Raw genomic sequence first — 16,348 nt, forward strand, 5'->3', positions numbered from 1 at the left:
GATAAACAGTGAATGAAAATTGTCTTGGAAATAGACAGTAAATGAAACAGTCTCCTTGGACAATGATCTTATGGGGAAACATTTATACTTGTAAACATTAACAAAATAAATATATAAAAATAACAAGAAATAAACACAGTGTAATGGGAGGAGGAGTTACTTATACTTTGGATATTGGAGAAGGCCTCAGATAGGAGGTGTCATTTGAACTGAGTACTTAAGGAATGTAGGGATTCTAAGACAGAAAGGATAGGAAGGAGTTCATTCAGTCCACAGAGGACAGTCTGTGTAAAGCCATGGAGATGTCAGATGGAATGCCATGTCTACAGTATCTGTAAAATGATGTCCCATCATAGGGTATATGTTCCTAGATTTCAAAAATATTGTTTGCAGAAATAAGCAAATTATATTATTATCTTCATTGTGTGTGTTTATTGTTAGTTTAGGAATATTTTACATAGTTTACCTAATAATCATAAGAGTTTAGAATCAAAATGGATCTTACCAACCATTCAACTCCATCGGCTTGAAATACAGTCCAAAAAGGTTAAGAGATTTGCCCATTCAATTAACCAATGAAAGAACAGGAACTAGAACTCAGTTCTCTTCACTCCCAGGCAGTCATTCTTTGCAATGTTGTGTTATGCGATTGAGAATCTGAATATCTTACCTGCCCCTTGGCACTTTAATAGGTTTAAGTGACTCTGAGAACCTTCCTTGATTTGAAAATATGCTCTGCCCCATAAAAGGCTGAATGTGCTCACCTGGAACATGTGGAGGGAGACTTGTTTTTCAGGAACACCCACACCTTGTTACTTTGTGATTGGGCAGTGGGTCATAAGGGTTGTGATAGTCTCTGACACAGGAGGCTATATATACCCTGATGTGAGGTTTTGCTTTGGGGGTTCACTTTGGAAAGAGTTGTATGATTTGGCCAAATGAGACTCTGGGCAGTCGTTGAGCCCCCCAGCTTTGAAAACCCAGATGTTGGTGCTTTCCTCTCTGGTAACTAACTAGTTCTGGATGTAATGGTCAGACAGTGGGAAGCCCACTGCTGAAATGTCTGTCTGCTTGTAACTTCTGTTTGTATTCTCTGATGTTTGATTGATTAAAGTAAGATTGTTAACCCATTTTGAGTTGCTTTCCTTTGGAGAAGCAGATCTAAGAATCTGTGTTGGCAGTCACCCTGGGTATGCTAGGGTGCTTGCTGCTACACATAGCAAAAGTCTTTATGTGTTCTCCTATTCCTGCAAACTCTCATTAATCATCCCTAAGCAAAATTGATTTGTTTTTTTTTCCTGATGTCATTGGCTCTACCTTGAATGCTCAACCATGCCACTCTTCACAGAAGTCTACCAAGTTGTCAAGGTATGTATAAATTCCACTCTTCCATAATTGGTCGGCCAGGAAATGATCTCTGTCTTCTAAATGCCTAGACCATTTTTTCTGACTCATTATCCTCTTACCTCCTTCTAAACCACAATATAAGTATCCATTATAATGTCTTAACTGATCTATTAGATTCTAAATTCCCTAAGGATAGGGATTGTGTCTTTTTCCTTTCTGTATACTCTTTGGCAGACAATCTAAGGAACTCATCAATCTACAAATTTGTCTGCCCTCTCTCTTTGCTCTTTAATTTTGTTTGGGGTAGGGTAGGAGTGGGAGACAGAAAGGAGAAGCTTATGGAGTATGTTGAAATCCTTATCTTCATTCAATAACAACCCAAGGGTTACTTCTTACCAAAAAAAAAAAAATCCTGCTGTTTCTCCAATAACAAGTGACTTCTTATTTGACTCCTTATAAGTCTTTTTATTTTCAGCCTACTAGGGACTATTTTATTTTTTTAGAGGCAGCTAAGTGTCTCAGGGGATAGAGCATTGGGCCTGGAATGAGGAAGACCTGAGTTCAAATTCAGCCTGAGACACTTACTAGCTCTGTGTTCCTGGGCAAGTCATTTAAACTCTGTTTGTCTTAATCCACTGGAAAATGAAAAGTCAAACCACTCTAGTATCATTTATCAAGACAACCTCATGGATAGCATTGGTGTGTTATTGGTGTCCATGAGGCTGAGAAGAGTCAGACAAGACTGAAAGACAAAACAACAACAAGGTCTAGTTTGCACATCTATTCTTTCACCTAAGAAGCTATAGATCCTTTGAGGGATTAGATTGCAATTTTGCAACTAGGCTTTTCACAAGTAGCTATCTGCTTAACAAATGTTTGATGAAAGCATGATAGCTTGCTCTCCCCTGGGGTTTTGACGTCAGTGGCTGCAGGTATGAAAAAGTGACTCATTTCTCTTTAAGGTAGTTCAATATCTGATTTGCTCCACCCCCCCCCCCCCGACCAATTTTGTAGATGCTTTCTTACTTTCTATCACAATGCTTTCCATTCATTTTTTCTCTCCAAACCTTGGCCCTTCCTTTGTAATTTAAAAACAACAACAAATCAAAAACAAACAGTTGAAGGAGGCTGATCTACACATTAGCCACTACTGACAAGGTTTGTTGCATTCCACACCCATAGTTCCCAAACTGTCAGGGAAAGAAGATTAATTTCCTCATATTTAGGGTCATGATTTCTCACTAGTATTACAATCTTCAGATTTGAATAACTGATTTTTGAATCAGTTTAGCATTGTTCCTCTTCTTTAAACTGGGTAATACTGTACTAATGAAAAACAGGGCATCTTTATTTGCTCTAGCCTTGGGGTCAATTATCAATTTATCATCATTTCCTGCAGGTTTAAAATAAAATACTCTGGCCAGTGTAGCCATTGTACAAAATTGACATTAAGTAGATTCTGTGAGTATGGACTTAATAAAAAATACGGAGAGAGCTGCTTTTAAAAGGCTTCTCCAACTGTAAATTCTATTAGGTAGCTTTTAATACAGGAGAGTAGGAGACTAAAAAGCTAAATTGAAGAATTTTTTTCACTGTGTTTTCTATTACCATACATGAGTGTACAAAGGAAAAATCTTATACAGTAATGTTCCATTTTTTTTAAAAAGGAGTTTACTAATTCTTTGAAAAACTTTTTTTATGTGTGTGTATGTGTGTGTGTATGTATGCAATTGTTACATAAACATATACATTCATATGGGACAGCTAGGTGGCATATTGAATAGAGTATCTAGTCTGTAGTCAGGAAGGCTTCTCTTCCTGAGTCCAAATCTGGCCTCAGGCACATAAATAGCTGTGTGACCCTGGGCAAGTTCTTTAACTATGTTTGCCTCAATTTCCTCATTTATTAAATGAACGGGAGAAGGAAATTGCAAAACACCCCAGCATTTTTGCCAAGGAAACTCCAAATAGGTCATGAAGAATCAGATACAACTTAAAAATGACTGAACTGAATGTATTCATATTTGGAGATACACACATCCAGAGATAGATAGATACTTACTTTTAAACACTTCCTTTGTAGCATACACTATTCTAGTTCCAGGGATATAAATAAAGGCAAACAAAATAGTGTCTTCCCTCAAGAGGTTTACTTTCTGGTGGTTCATGACAAAAAATAAAAGCATGTTGGAAAGGAGAAATCCCCATGTGTGACTGTGGCAAGGAGATAACAAAAAATGGCAATAGTGTAGTGGCCTACTTCTCAGAAAAGTAAAATTAAATCTTAACTCTCAGAACCCTGGAGGTAAATATACATATTCCTACATATATATTTTGTCTGGAACTGTGCTTCTACAGAGTTCCTGGTGAAATAACCCAATGAAGATCATATACTATTCTGGGACTTATATATTCCCTCAACAAAAACGTGAGTTCCCCCAAGATAAAGCCCAGTTCCTTATACTTTCATTTTCCCAAAGGCCTCTGATTATTATCCTTTATACCTTGAAAACAATAAGTCTTTGTATTTTCCACTGTAAAAATATATAGGGGCGACTAGGTGGCAAAGTGAATAGAGTACCGGCCCTGGAGTCAGGAGGACCTGAGTTAAAATGTGGCCTCAGACTGTAAATATATTTTATTGGTGTGTGTTTGGGGGGTGTACTCCTCCCCACAACCCCCCCAAAAAAAAAAAAAAAAAAAAAAATATATATATATATATATATGCATATATATATATGTAATAGTAATGGCATTTAAAGATTCCCCTGTATTGGCTTGGTTTTTGGTTTGATTGTGTTAAAACCCAGAGCTTGTTAATCCCACTTGTGGGGTGGACTTGTTGATGTGAAAAGAGAGGGCTGAACTGGGAGGAGCTGGTGACGTAGATTTGGAGAGACACAAGAGAGAGGCAGAAGAACTTTTTGGAAGCGGCACTTTTGGAGGCAGAGAGAGACTGAGAGGATTGATGAGGGCCACTTTGAATTGCCCTGGACTTTTGAGACCTGTCCCCAGAGCTGCCAAGGACTAAAGAGACATGGCTGTTATGCTGGTACTTTTGATGGGGTACCTGGGGTCTAGATCAATTTCTGAAACCAACTTGTAAAACCAGTCTGTTCAGTTGTAACTGAAATTTGTCCTTTCCCCACCCTTGAGATCTGCCCCTTCTCCCTATCCCACACTCCACCTAGGCAACACCCTGTGACCCCTTTGTTCTTACTTAATCTCTTCATTTCTTCTGGGCCTGGACCACACCCTTCTTTATCTTTGCCTTTTGTCTCCTTCCACCTGGCGGAAATCTTATCTAAACTATCTATTCACCTGCTCCTCTTGGTCAGCTCTGACCTTTGTCTATGCACTGAGGCCCCTCCCATCTGGTCAGCCCTGACAATGGCAGCCCTACCCTTTAAAGGTAAAAGCATGTACCCCTCTCACTTGCAGGTCCCCTAAAGGACTCTTGCCCAAAGCCTAACAATAAACTTCTACAACTCTCGCTCCAATTAAGCCTGAGACCTTGAATTCTTTCCAGACAATATTGCAGGTTTTCTGGTCTTAGATAAGATCAAAATTCCTGCTGAACCTATTGGGATCCCATCCCCCATCACTTTGTCTGTCTGTTTTGATGTTGTTTTGCCAGATTTGTCCACTGGTGAAAGACAGTCCTGTTGCAGAAGTTCTGGAACTTGGCTATTGGTTAAGAGCTCCTGAGACTGTTCTGCAGGCAGAGAGTGAATACTGTCCACTGGTGAAGGACAGTGCTGTTGTTCCAGGATTCTTGGAACCTTGCTGTTGGTTCTGAAGCCCTGAAGAAGGATTTTCTTGTTGTATGTTTACAGAAATCCTGGGAGAGGGTTTTGCTAATGTTTTCAGGGATCCTAGGACTGTTCTGCAGACAGAGGATGAATTAATGAAGAGACTGGCAATGTATCTTGTGGCCTTGCTAAGCTTTGTCTCCCCAGGAACAAAGATTGCTGAGAACTTGCCTTGTGTCAAGATGAAGAAAAGACCTCCATCTGGGTATTAAGTGCTGTGTTTAAACTTGTAACTCTGGGGTAGATTCGGTTGTGATCCAGGGGTGGGGAACTTTTGCCCTCTTTGTGTTCTATGATTGAACAAATGAATGTACTTTACTTATAATTGGAAACTAATCTCCATTTGAGAAGAGGGGCTTTGTGAAGGACTAAATGAATGTACAGCCTAGGGGTGGAGTAGTATTTAGAACAGGGACTTTGTAATTGATTGAATGAATGTAAGGTCCTGGGGTGGGGTAGTACTTGGAGATTATTTAATCACACTTAGTAAATGCTGTATTTTGAATGATGTCATATTTTGATCTTCTCTGTTCTTAATTTGTCACTGAATAAAATGGAGAGCACCTATGCTGGTATTTTGAACCTTGGGGAGTTGCCTTTGCTTGGCATTACATTACAATATATAATTTTGCATTATTAAAAAAACAAAATTCTAAAATTTCAGTGGATTTGAAAGGTTCATGCTTCAGGTAGGTGCTAAATGAGGTGACCACTAAAATAACTTTAAAATTTGACAATCTATGATTCCATATTAGTATCCTCTGTGCATTAAATAATAAGCTCTTGCTCTGAATGGCATTGGAGTTAATTTATCTTCCCTGAGGCCCCCATTAGGGTTATATCTTCTATGGAAGATTTATGAGTAGATTTTTCTATGGAGAATTTATTGGAGGACATCAACAAGGATCACAGAGAATGAGAAGGCAAGCATGGGTTGTAATCCATATCACAGGACTGACTATCCTCATTCAAGAGACTACAAAGTGTTAAAGTACCATCACATCAACATAATACCTTTAAGTCTTTCTACAGATTTGGGGCCTAAATCATCAGACCACTTTGTTTATCTATACTCTGTAGTGATCAGGCAAATTGTGCTAACAGTCTAGGTGAAACAAATGGGCCTCAATTCAATTCCTCCTTTGATTCTTCATTATGGTATAGAGTATACCCTAGGTTCTAGAAATTATTCAAACAGGGGATAAGCAAAGATAGAAACTAAATTCTGAGAGTCTTATTACTAGAAGGTTTACTAGAAAACTGAAAACAGAAAATCAAGGGAATGCCCATCAATTGGGGAATGGCTAAACAAGTTGTGGTATATGAATGTAATGAAATACTATTGTGCTATAAGAAATGGGGAGCAGACAGACTTCATAATAACCTAGACTTATATAAACTGAGGCTGAGTGAGGGGAGCAGAACAAGGAGAACATTATACCCAATTACAGACACATCGTATCTGTGATGGCTAAATTTGGTACACTGGGCTCCTCTCAGCAATGCAAGGCTCTAAGACAACTCCAAAAGACTCATGATGAGGGGCAGCTAGGTGGTGCAGTGAATAGAGCACTGGCCCTAGAGTCAGGAGGACCTGGGTTTGGATCTGGCCTCTGACACTTAACACACACACAAACTAGCCATGTGACCTTGGGTAAGTCACTTAACCCCATTTGCCCTCCAAAAAGCAAAGAAAAAAAATGACTCATGATGGAAAAGGCTATCCACATCCAGAGAAAGAATCACAGAGTCTGAATGCAGATTGAAGCAAACTAATTCCTTTCTCTTTTGTGTTTTGTTTTGTTCCTTCTTTCTCATTGTTCACTCCATTGGTTATAATCCTTCTTTACAACTTGACTAATGTTTAATGTGAAGGTATTTGCAGAACCTATATTGAATTGTATGCCACCATGGGGGAGAAGAGGGAGGACAGGAAAGGGGAGAAAATTTGGAACTTGAGAGATTAAGGAACTGAACATTGTAAACTAAAAGTAAATAAATATTTTTTTCAAAAAAGGAAAACAGAAAACAGGTAGAATCATGTAGCATATTAAATTGAATTCACTTCAGTGATGATTTAATTAAATTTATTAAATTAATTAATTAAAATAAATTAAATCATCACACTATGATAGGAACAGGGATAGAAATACAAATGGAAGCCTTCCCTGTAGTCACAGACCTTACATTGCATAGGAATAAGAAAAAATAGTCACACAGAGAAGTCAACACAAAAGATATGAAAAATAAATCCAGAACTTTTTTTTCTTTTGGTAGGGAGGAGGGAGGACAACACTAATGACCAGGAAAATGAAGTAAAAAAGGTCTCCTGTAACAGGTATCATTTCAGGCTGCACATAGTTTTCAAGATGCTTCATAGCCATAACCTCAACTGTATCCAAAGCAATATAGCCAAAACCATAGTTGTTGAGTACAGCTAGAGTTAAGGTAGAGTCTAGGTAGTCTGAAAGCCCAGGGGACCTAGTGTATGCAGCTCCTGGGACGAGTAAATCAGATTATATACACAAAGCAACCTCCCCCATACACTCAAGAATATTATTTAGCAAAAAAAAAAGAAAAGGAATATTAAAGACAGACTTTAGCAAAAGAAAAAAGTTTTTGAAAAGCAGTCCATGAGTGATCCTATCGCTTGTCTTGGGTGCTGGGGCAGCATGGTACATGAGAAAATCTCTGACTCTGGACAAATCATTTGACCTTCCCAGATCTCAGTTTCCCCATATGTATAAAATGAGGGATTTAGATTAAATTGCTCTGAAAGCTCTTCCAGCTCTAGATCTATTTCCTATGTGGATTGTGTATATGTGTATGTATGTGTGTGGGTGTGGATGTATATAAATCCCCTCTTGATTGATGGTGATGATTGATAAATCGTCACCACCACCACTGCTACACACAGCTCCTTTTTTTTTTCAATGCAATCGGGGTTAAGTAACTTGCTCAAGGTTTCTGGGTGTGGTGCTTGAGTATCTGAACCTGGATTTGATCCAGGCCATCCCTGGAGCCGGTGCTGTTACTCGCTGAGCCACCTGGCTGCCCCTATGCAATTGGGGTTAAGTAACTTGCTCAAGGTTACACGGCCAGGTGTTTCTGGGTGGGTGCTAAGTGTCTGAGCCCGGGATTCGATCTCCAGGTCTTCTAAAGACTGGAGCCGGTGCTCTTACTCGCTGTGCTACCTGGCCGCCCCAACACACAGCTCCTTTAAGGACGTCTCCTTTCAACATGCCCTATGTGCTACTTTGACTAGAATCAGCTATCCAGACATCTTGAGAAGTACCTCTTCTAGTCTGGCATAGTCCTATCTTCCCACTAAGGCTTAGATCATATTGATCATGATCACAGGACTGCAATAAGAAGAAATAAAATAAATACTGGGAGAGAAAAAATTAGGTTACTATTGATGACAATTACTAAAGTGTTTGGATTATAATTTGAAATATTTAAATATGTATAGTTTATATACATATGTGTATGCAAATATATATACTAATAGCATGTATATGTCTATGTGTATATACACACATGTGTATACATGAGCATATACACATATCTATATATACATACACCTCTATATATACAGACACATACATACATACATATATATGCTATTAGTATGTCTACACTTCTCAGAAGGTTGTGAAGATTGAACAAGATTCTTTTTATACATCATTCTGCAGACTTTAAAGTGTCCTTCAGTGTCAGGTACTACCGATTTTCAGGGTGACTAGGTAGCACAGTGGATAGAATGCTGGACCTGGAGTTAGAAGACCCAAGTTGAAATCCAGTCTCAGATACTAACTGTGTGACCCTGGGCAAGTAACTCAACAGTATTTACCTCAGTTTTCTCATCTGTGAAATGAGATGGAGACGGAAAAGGCAAACCACTCCAGTCTCTTTGCCAAGAAAACCCCAAATGGGATCAGGAAGAGTTGAACATGACTGGAAAACAACTGAACAACAACACGATAATTATTCCAGAAAGAGAGGAATCTTTACTATTTCAAGAGGACCCTAGAAAAAAGGATTTCATAAATTTTCTTACTTATGGTCATATTTAATGGGCTTTATTTTAAAGATGCACATATTAAATATAGTCTAGAAACATAAAATCATAGAAAAGAAGACACTGTTAAGAGATTGCATTGCATGTGAAAATATACCTAATACCATGCCTCCCTACTGATATTGAAAACATTCAATACATTTCAATCTTAATAATTTTGAGACATTTTTTGAAAATGTTTCTCTGATAAAATAGGCTATTGAAAATCTTTTGGTATTAGAGGGAAAATGTTTGTTACTCACAAGGAAATAAAAAGCAATAATAACAAGCAAAACAATATCTCTTCTCAGTGAACCACACTAGGGAACAGCTGCACTGCAATGAATATCTTAAAACTTTCATGGACAATTATTTATTTTCCCTGAGTTGTCATCCAGGTAATTGCCATAATTTCTCACTTCAGTCTTGGCAGTAGGTGCCTAGACAGTAATTGGCATTAGTTACTTCTCATCTCTTCCTAATGTTATTTCTCACTTTTAAATTCTAGAGTAGTGTCTTTTCTCCTTTTTTTTTAATACTCCTTACAAACTCTTCTTACCCTTCAAGAATTATTGACTTACCTAGCAAGAAATAAAATTCTAATATGAAGTGTAGGTTTCCCTGTAACATCTTCCAAACTAAGTCCAAACTTTAGGTCAACTCAACCAAGACTCTAAGTAAATATTTTCATTATGGAAAACATATCAACAGGTTGTACAGAAAGGAGTATTCCAAACAGCTGCCTTTGCTGAGGCCTCACAGTCTGGCATGCCCGAAATACTGCCTATGTAATTGATGAATGTACTTCAGGCTGGGCTTGGGTACTGCTCAGTAGAGTTCTCTAAATTGTGATAAATAACCACCTTTGTGTGAAATGGGTGAGGTGGGAGGGCCGCCCTTTGACAAACCAGAAAATGAAATGATTGCTATTGGATTCTATTGACTTGCCTGGTGAGAGCAGTTGTGCTCCCTCCTAGAGGTTAATTGGACTTGAACTCAAGAAATTAAGAGGTCAGTTGGGGTCACAGTGACAGCAGGCCGACTTTTAACTCACCGCTAATAACATTTGGCAGAAGGATGAGTCAGTACATTTAAGTCTGTATATGGTTAAATTTCTTTAAGACTAATGTTTTGTTAGAAACATTAAACAATTATATAACTTTACAGCAGGTGAATGTCTATGTTTTGCTTTTATTTCTCAACAGGTATTGTTAGCTAAAACCACTTAATAACAAAGCAAAAAGTATAAGGATTTATTAATATCCTAAGATTTTCCTGAAAAACTAGTGTTCTCTTACTACAATCTTTCTCCTCAGAGAATGGCCCTTGGCTAGAATTTGAATCCCAGGACAATTAAATTACAGAGTAGTTAGGAGTCAAAAGAGATATTCTGATGGCTTCAAAGGGTTGCTCCAGTGGACATTCTGGTCTTGGGTTTTACTGGACATATGTGCATATAACCTAAAAGAGATTATTCTTTTTTATAACAAAGTTATTGTACAGGCTTCTAACTAATCTTCCTACTTCCAGTTTATCTTTTATCCAAACTATCCTTCACACTGCTGCACAAATAATATTCCTAATGTATCACTCTAGTGGCATTCCTCCCTGTCCCTACTATGCAACAAGCCTTTAACAGCTCCTTATTACTTGTAATATAATATATACAACATAATATTGCAATATAATATCCCTTGTAGTTGCAATATAAATTAAGATCTTGGCATTCAAAGTTCTTAACAACCTGGTTCCAACCTACTCATCAAGTTTTGTCTTATGTAACTCCCTTTCCTTCAGCTGACTTCCCAGAAAAGCTGGACTACTTTGCCCTTCTCTCCCTCATCTCTGTGCCTTTCCTTATGTTGTTCTCCATGCTTTGAGTGGATACCTTCTTAGCTGCAACCACAACTTCCATCTATTTCTCTTTCTTGAAGTTGTTCCCATCCTTTAAGTTGGAATCAGGTGGAACGTCCTTCATGAAATCATGTCTGTTAGAAGCTCTCCCCTACCCTCCACATCTACCTTCCAGATGAAGTATTGCTTTCATTTCAAATTTTTCATCCACCTTTATAATTCGATTTCCCTGACCCTTGTATCAATCTTATCATAGTAAGATGTGTCTATGACTCTCTCCTATATCCCATTAATTTGTAAGCTCCAGAAAACTAAGGTCTACTTGTATTATATTTGTCTTTATATTACCCACAGGCTACCATAGTATCCTAGATACTTGTTTGTTTTTCATTTTTGAAGAGGACCAATGACACCGAGGGGTGATGTCTTGGACTCACGCATGAATTGGATTTGAACGAGGCAGAGTAACACAAAGTTGTCACCCTTAGTCTCTCTTTCAGATTCATCAAAGTCCAGTGGCAAGAAAGAAGTCAAGATAACTGGCAATGGCCCAGGATGCAGTGGATGACCTTGGTGTCTTTGATGTCTGACCAAGCTTCAGCTTCAGTTACCTTCATGATGATTGGAGCAAATTGTTCTTATGTACCTTTTCTACCAGGGGAAGTCTTCACATTCTTGAGGTAGAAATCTCCCTACCTCTTTGATAGATTTTGAGGCCTGTCAGTTGCCATTTACTTGATTTAGCCCATCTGACATGATGGTTTCACTAGGGTGTGGCTGCTGCAAATGCTACAACTGCTTGGAGCCACAGATGAGAGTTGGGTGAAAGGTGGGCATCAAAGTTGGATGAGTAACCCTGAGAAAGACTCAGCCATTCCTCACACCAGAGGTGCTAGTCTTCCTGAACACCCCACTTGTTAAATGCTCAATAAATGTTTATAAAATAAGTTGAATTTCACTTGCTGACCTCACCAGTGAATTTCCATCCATCCCACATAAGAACATATGCCTATTTCCCTGATAATCTAACAGAAGAATTATACTGTGATTGCATTCTGACATGTTTTCTTACAGCTCCTAAGCCTTACTTTGAGCTCATTTTCTATACTTTCTTTCTGTTATATTTCCTTAGCACTTTAAGTTATATAGGGTATTTTAAAACTAACAACACATGAGGCAATCTTCACTGTTGCAGAGACAAGGAAACAACCTTGGAGAGGGGAGGTTTTGTGGTACAGTAGAAAGAGAACATTGGTTTTAGGGTAAAAGGTCTTTAGTTTAAATCCAAACTATGATTCTTGCTATCATATAACCTTAGAATAAGTCATTTAACCTGGCTTCAGATCAATTCACCTATAAAATGAGGGGGTTGCACTAGTTGACCTTTGAGGCCCTTACAAGTTCTGAACAGGAATCTTTGTAAAATTGCATGCTAGGCTCTGAACTGGACATTGGGAAAGCAAGGACAAGGGTGAAACAGTCCCTCAAAGAACTAACGGGATAAGTTGAGGAGTCAACATCAAATCACAGAATATGAAAGTCAGATGAGATCTCAGTAGCCATGTCCTCCAACCCATATATGTTAAAATTTTATGCTCTGTAGCTATAACATCCTTAAACAATGGTAAATCAGCCTGTTTGAAAACTTCCAAAAGTGAGGAACCAGCCAGTTCTCAAGACATTGCCTTCTACTTCTCCTTAGTTCTAATTGCTAACAATCATTTCCTGACGTTAGGGAATAAATAGAACAAATCTAATCCCTCTGCTATTAGACAGCACTTCATATACTTGAAGGAAGTTAGCATGTCAAACTTGTTTCTTCTCCTTTCCAAGAGAACAACACCAATTCAATTGATTCTCACATGGCATAAACTCAAGGCCCTTCATCATCATGGCTGCTCTCCTAGAGACATTAGATTTTATATTTATCTTTATATATTTTGATCTCTCTATTCAGCCCAATGCTCTAGACCAGAGGTGACAAACATGTGGCCCCCAGTTCTCTTTATTGTTTTCTGAATGAGATGAAAATAAAATTTGGAAATATGTAACAAAATAATTTAAGAAATAAAAATATTTCATTAAAATAAATAAATATTTACTTTTTTAAATTGTCAAAATGCACCCTATAAGAATCATTATATACTATTAGAGGCCTCCATTTTTATTTGAGTTTCAAACTATTGCTTTAAACTGTCAAGATATGTCTAGATATAGAGTCCATCATCCAATGTGCTAACTATCCATTCCAGCTGTGAATCACTTGTGAATTTGGTTAGAATAGCCTCCTTCTCTTTATCCATGTTATCGATAAACAAACAAACAAATAAATAATTGATTAACAAACAATTTTCCTGCCAAGGTGTCTGCCACATACCTTCTCCAGCAAAACTCTGATGTCTCTACCAAATTGAATACTTATCACGAGATGAAATACAATTGTATTATCATTTCATTCTAGAACTGCACAAGAGGTCAACCAGAAGCCTGAAAATATCCAAGTGGGCTCTACTAGCAAAGAAATCACCAGTTTCCCAGAGTTTTCAGAAACCAAGGACATGTATATTACTCCAGGATCTGTATCCTGTGGCATTGAGAGTAGAAGGATCCCCTAAAAAATTTACAGGGTAGTGAGAAAGCCCAGCAATGTAGACCTTGGAATTGATAGGCAGTGGAAACAAATACCAGTGCAGTGAGAGAATGTTCTGAGGTCTCTAACATTTTTTTTTTTGAGAAGCCAGAAAAGGCTCTAAAGACCCAAGACTCTGAATTTCAAATAACCATGGGAGCCTAATTGCAGAAGGAAGAAGTGAGTACAGGAATCTAGGGGACTCACTGGGAGACAAGCAGTATAACCTTTCCCCACACCCTACAAGTCAATCAGGAGGCAGAGAATGACACTGGCACAGTGCCTCCAAATCATCCAGAACTAAATTGGAGAGATGAGCAAATCAAAGAAAAAACTGACCAGTGTCAAGTCATGGCATTTAGAGATTTCCCCCACTCCAAAAATAATTACTTTAAAAACTACAAGCAATGACTTCTGGGGGAAAATATTAATTTTACAATTTTCCACAAGGACTATGAATACCTAAAAAAAATAGGCAATAGATTCACAGATTAAAATAAAATAATAAATGGCTTTTAAAAGAAAAAGTAATCTCAATTCAATAATAAACATCTTAAAATTGGTTCAAAGAGAAATAAATTACACAATGAGAAAGAAGGAAATATTAGAACAAATTTGAAATACTGAAAAAAAAAGAAATTGTGACTTCCGGGAGCCAAGATGATGGAGTGAGCAATAAATTGCTGTAGCTCTTCCATGTTCACCTCCAAATAATCATAAAATATGAGTCCCAGAACAAATCCCGGAACAGTCGAAGCAGCAGAAAGATGGGGTGGAGTTGTCTGTCTCTTAGCCCAGGGGACTTGGAGGATTGGCAAGAAAAGTCTATCTCATTCCGACAAGTGGTAACATGAAGTCGTGGACAAGAAACCCACACTTTACTACTTTAATGGAAGAGGTCGGAGGGAGTCCGTTTAATGCCTCCTAGCAGCAGCTGGAGTTGAGTTTGAAGAAATTATTTTGGAAACAAGAGTACAATATTTGAAGTTACTGGAGGATGGATTTCTGCTCTTTCAACAAGTGCCTTTGGTCAAAATTGATGGAATGAAATTCACCCAAACCCAAGCCATTCTTAGCTACCTAGCTGCTAAATACAACCTGTATCAGAAGAACCTGAAAGAAAAAGCATTGATTAACTAACATGTATACGGATGACATCTCTGACCAGATGTTTTTGATGATGGTACAGTTATTTCAAGTCGGCTGAAGAAAAGGAAAAGGAGATTGAATTTATCTTGGAGAAAGCCAAAAGCCGATATTTCCCCGTCTTTGAAAAGATTTTGAAAAAGCATGGACAAAATTATCTGGTTGGCAACAGATTTAGTTGGGCAGACATATGCCTGCTGGAAGTTATTTTAATGGTAGAAGAATTATGTGTTACCGCCCTTTCCGAATTTCCTCTGCTACAAGCATTTAAAACAAGAATCAGCAACATCCCTACAATTAAGAAATTCCTTCAGCCTGGTAATCAGAGGAAACTCCCACAAGATGAGCACTATGTGGCTACCGTGAAGAAGGTTCTACAGATTTGATGGCCAAGGGTAGACCAATTAGGAAATGGAAAGAGATTTCAGCTCCTGAATCAGAAGATGTGGATTGAAATCCTGCCTCTAATGCTTACAACTTGTCACTGACCCTCAGTTTCCTCATCTGTAAAATGAGGGGGTTGGACCTGATGGTCCCTTTGAGCTTTATATCAAAAACTATGAAGTAGAGAGTATAAAGATTTTAGCCACTTTATCAATAGCACAAACTCAGCCTTGTAGTGGATAGCTGAAGTCTATCTTTAGTACTAAAAATAAAACGTTAGATGAGTACAAAACTAATGATGTCAATAAAGACAAAGTTAAATCAGATGTAACACTTATTAAATTTAAAGGTGTCAAAAAAGAAATTGTAAGATATTTATTCTTTATGCCAGATATTTTTACATCAAACCTTCAGAGTTCAAGTTATCGTATATTTTTGTACTGCAAGCAGCTTTGGAAGATGTCTGATGTAACTACTTCAGTTTTACTGATATCTAATGAAACTAACCTGGAAAACAGGTCAAGAAGAGATCATTTAAAAATCATTTGAACTTTCAATCCATAACCAAAAAGGGAGTGGGCACTGCATTTCAAAAAAAATCACAAATCAAATTTGAACTAACAACATTTATTAGAATGCATGAGTAAAGTAAAGATAGAAAGAATCAAATTTTGAACTCCTGAAAAAAAAACCCAAAAGAAGTCTCAGGTATGCCATAGGCAAAATCAAGAGTTCCTATATTGAAGAAATTCCAGGCATTTCAAGTATACAGAAAGAATCAGTTCAAATGCCAAGGGACCACAAATGACCTGGCAGCTTCTACCAAAAATGAGAGATATTGAGATTCTTTTCTTCCTTCCTTCCTTCCTTCCTTCCTTCCTTCCTTCCTTCCTTCCTTCCTTTCTTCCTTTCTTGGAGGGGGGAAGGCAGGGCAACTGGGGTTAACTGACTTACCCAAGGTCACATGGCTAGCTAGTAAATGTTAAGTGTCTGAGGCTGGATTTGAACTCAGGTCCTCCTGACTCCAAGGCTGGTGCTCTCTATTAACTGTATCACCTAGCCACCCTGAAATACAATATTTCAAAAGGCAAAGAAATAAGTTTACAACAAACACAA

At 37.9% G+C, this 16,348-nt stretch overlaps 1 pseudogene; it reads left to right on the forward strand.

Annotated features, from left to right (window-relative positions):
* LOC138166797 (glutathione S-transferase A4 pseudogene) overlaps positions 1–15,286 on the forward strand; it is a 39,617-nt pseudogene extending 24,331 nt beyond the window's left edge.
* The last annotated feature ends 1,062 nt before the right edge of the window (positions 15,287–16,348 follow it).

The sequence above is a fragment of the Petaurus breviceps genome, unplaced genomic scaffold (assembly GCF_028583685.1).
Source record: "Petaurus breviceps papuanus isolate PSGF00001 unplaced genomic scaffold, PetGlider_PUasm1.0 226, whole genome shotgun sequence".
NCBI lineage: Eukaryota > Metazoa > Chordata > Mammalia > Diprotodontia > Petauridae > Petaurus > Petaurus breviceps.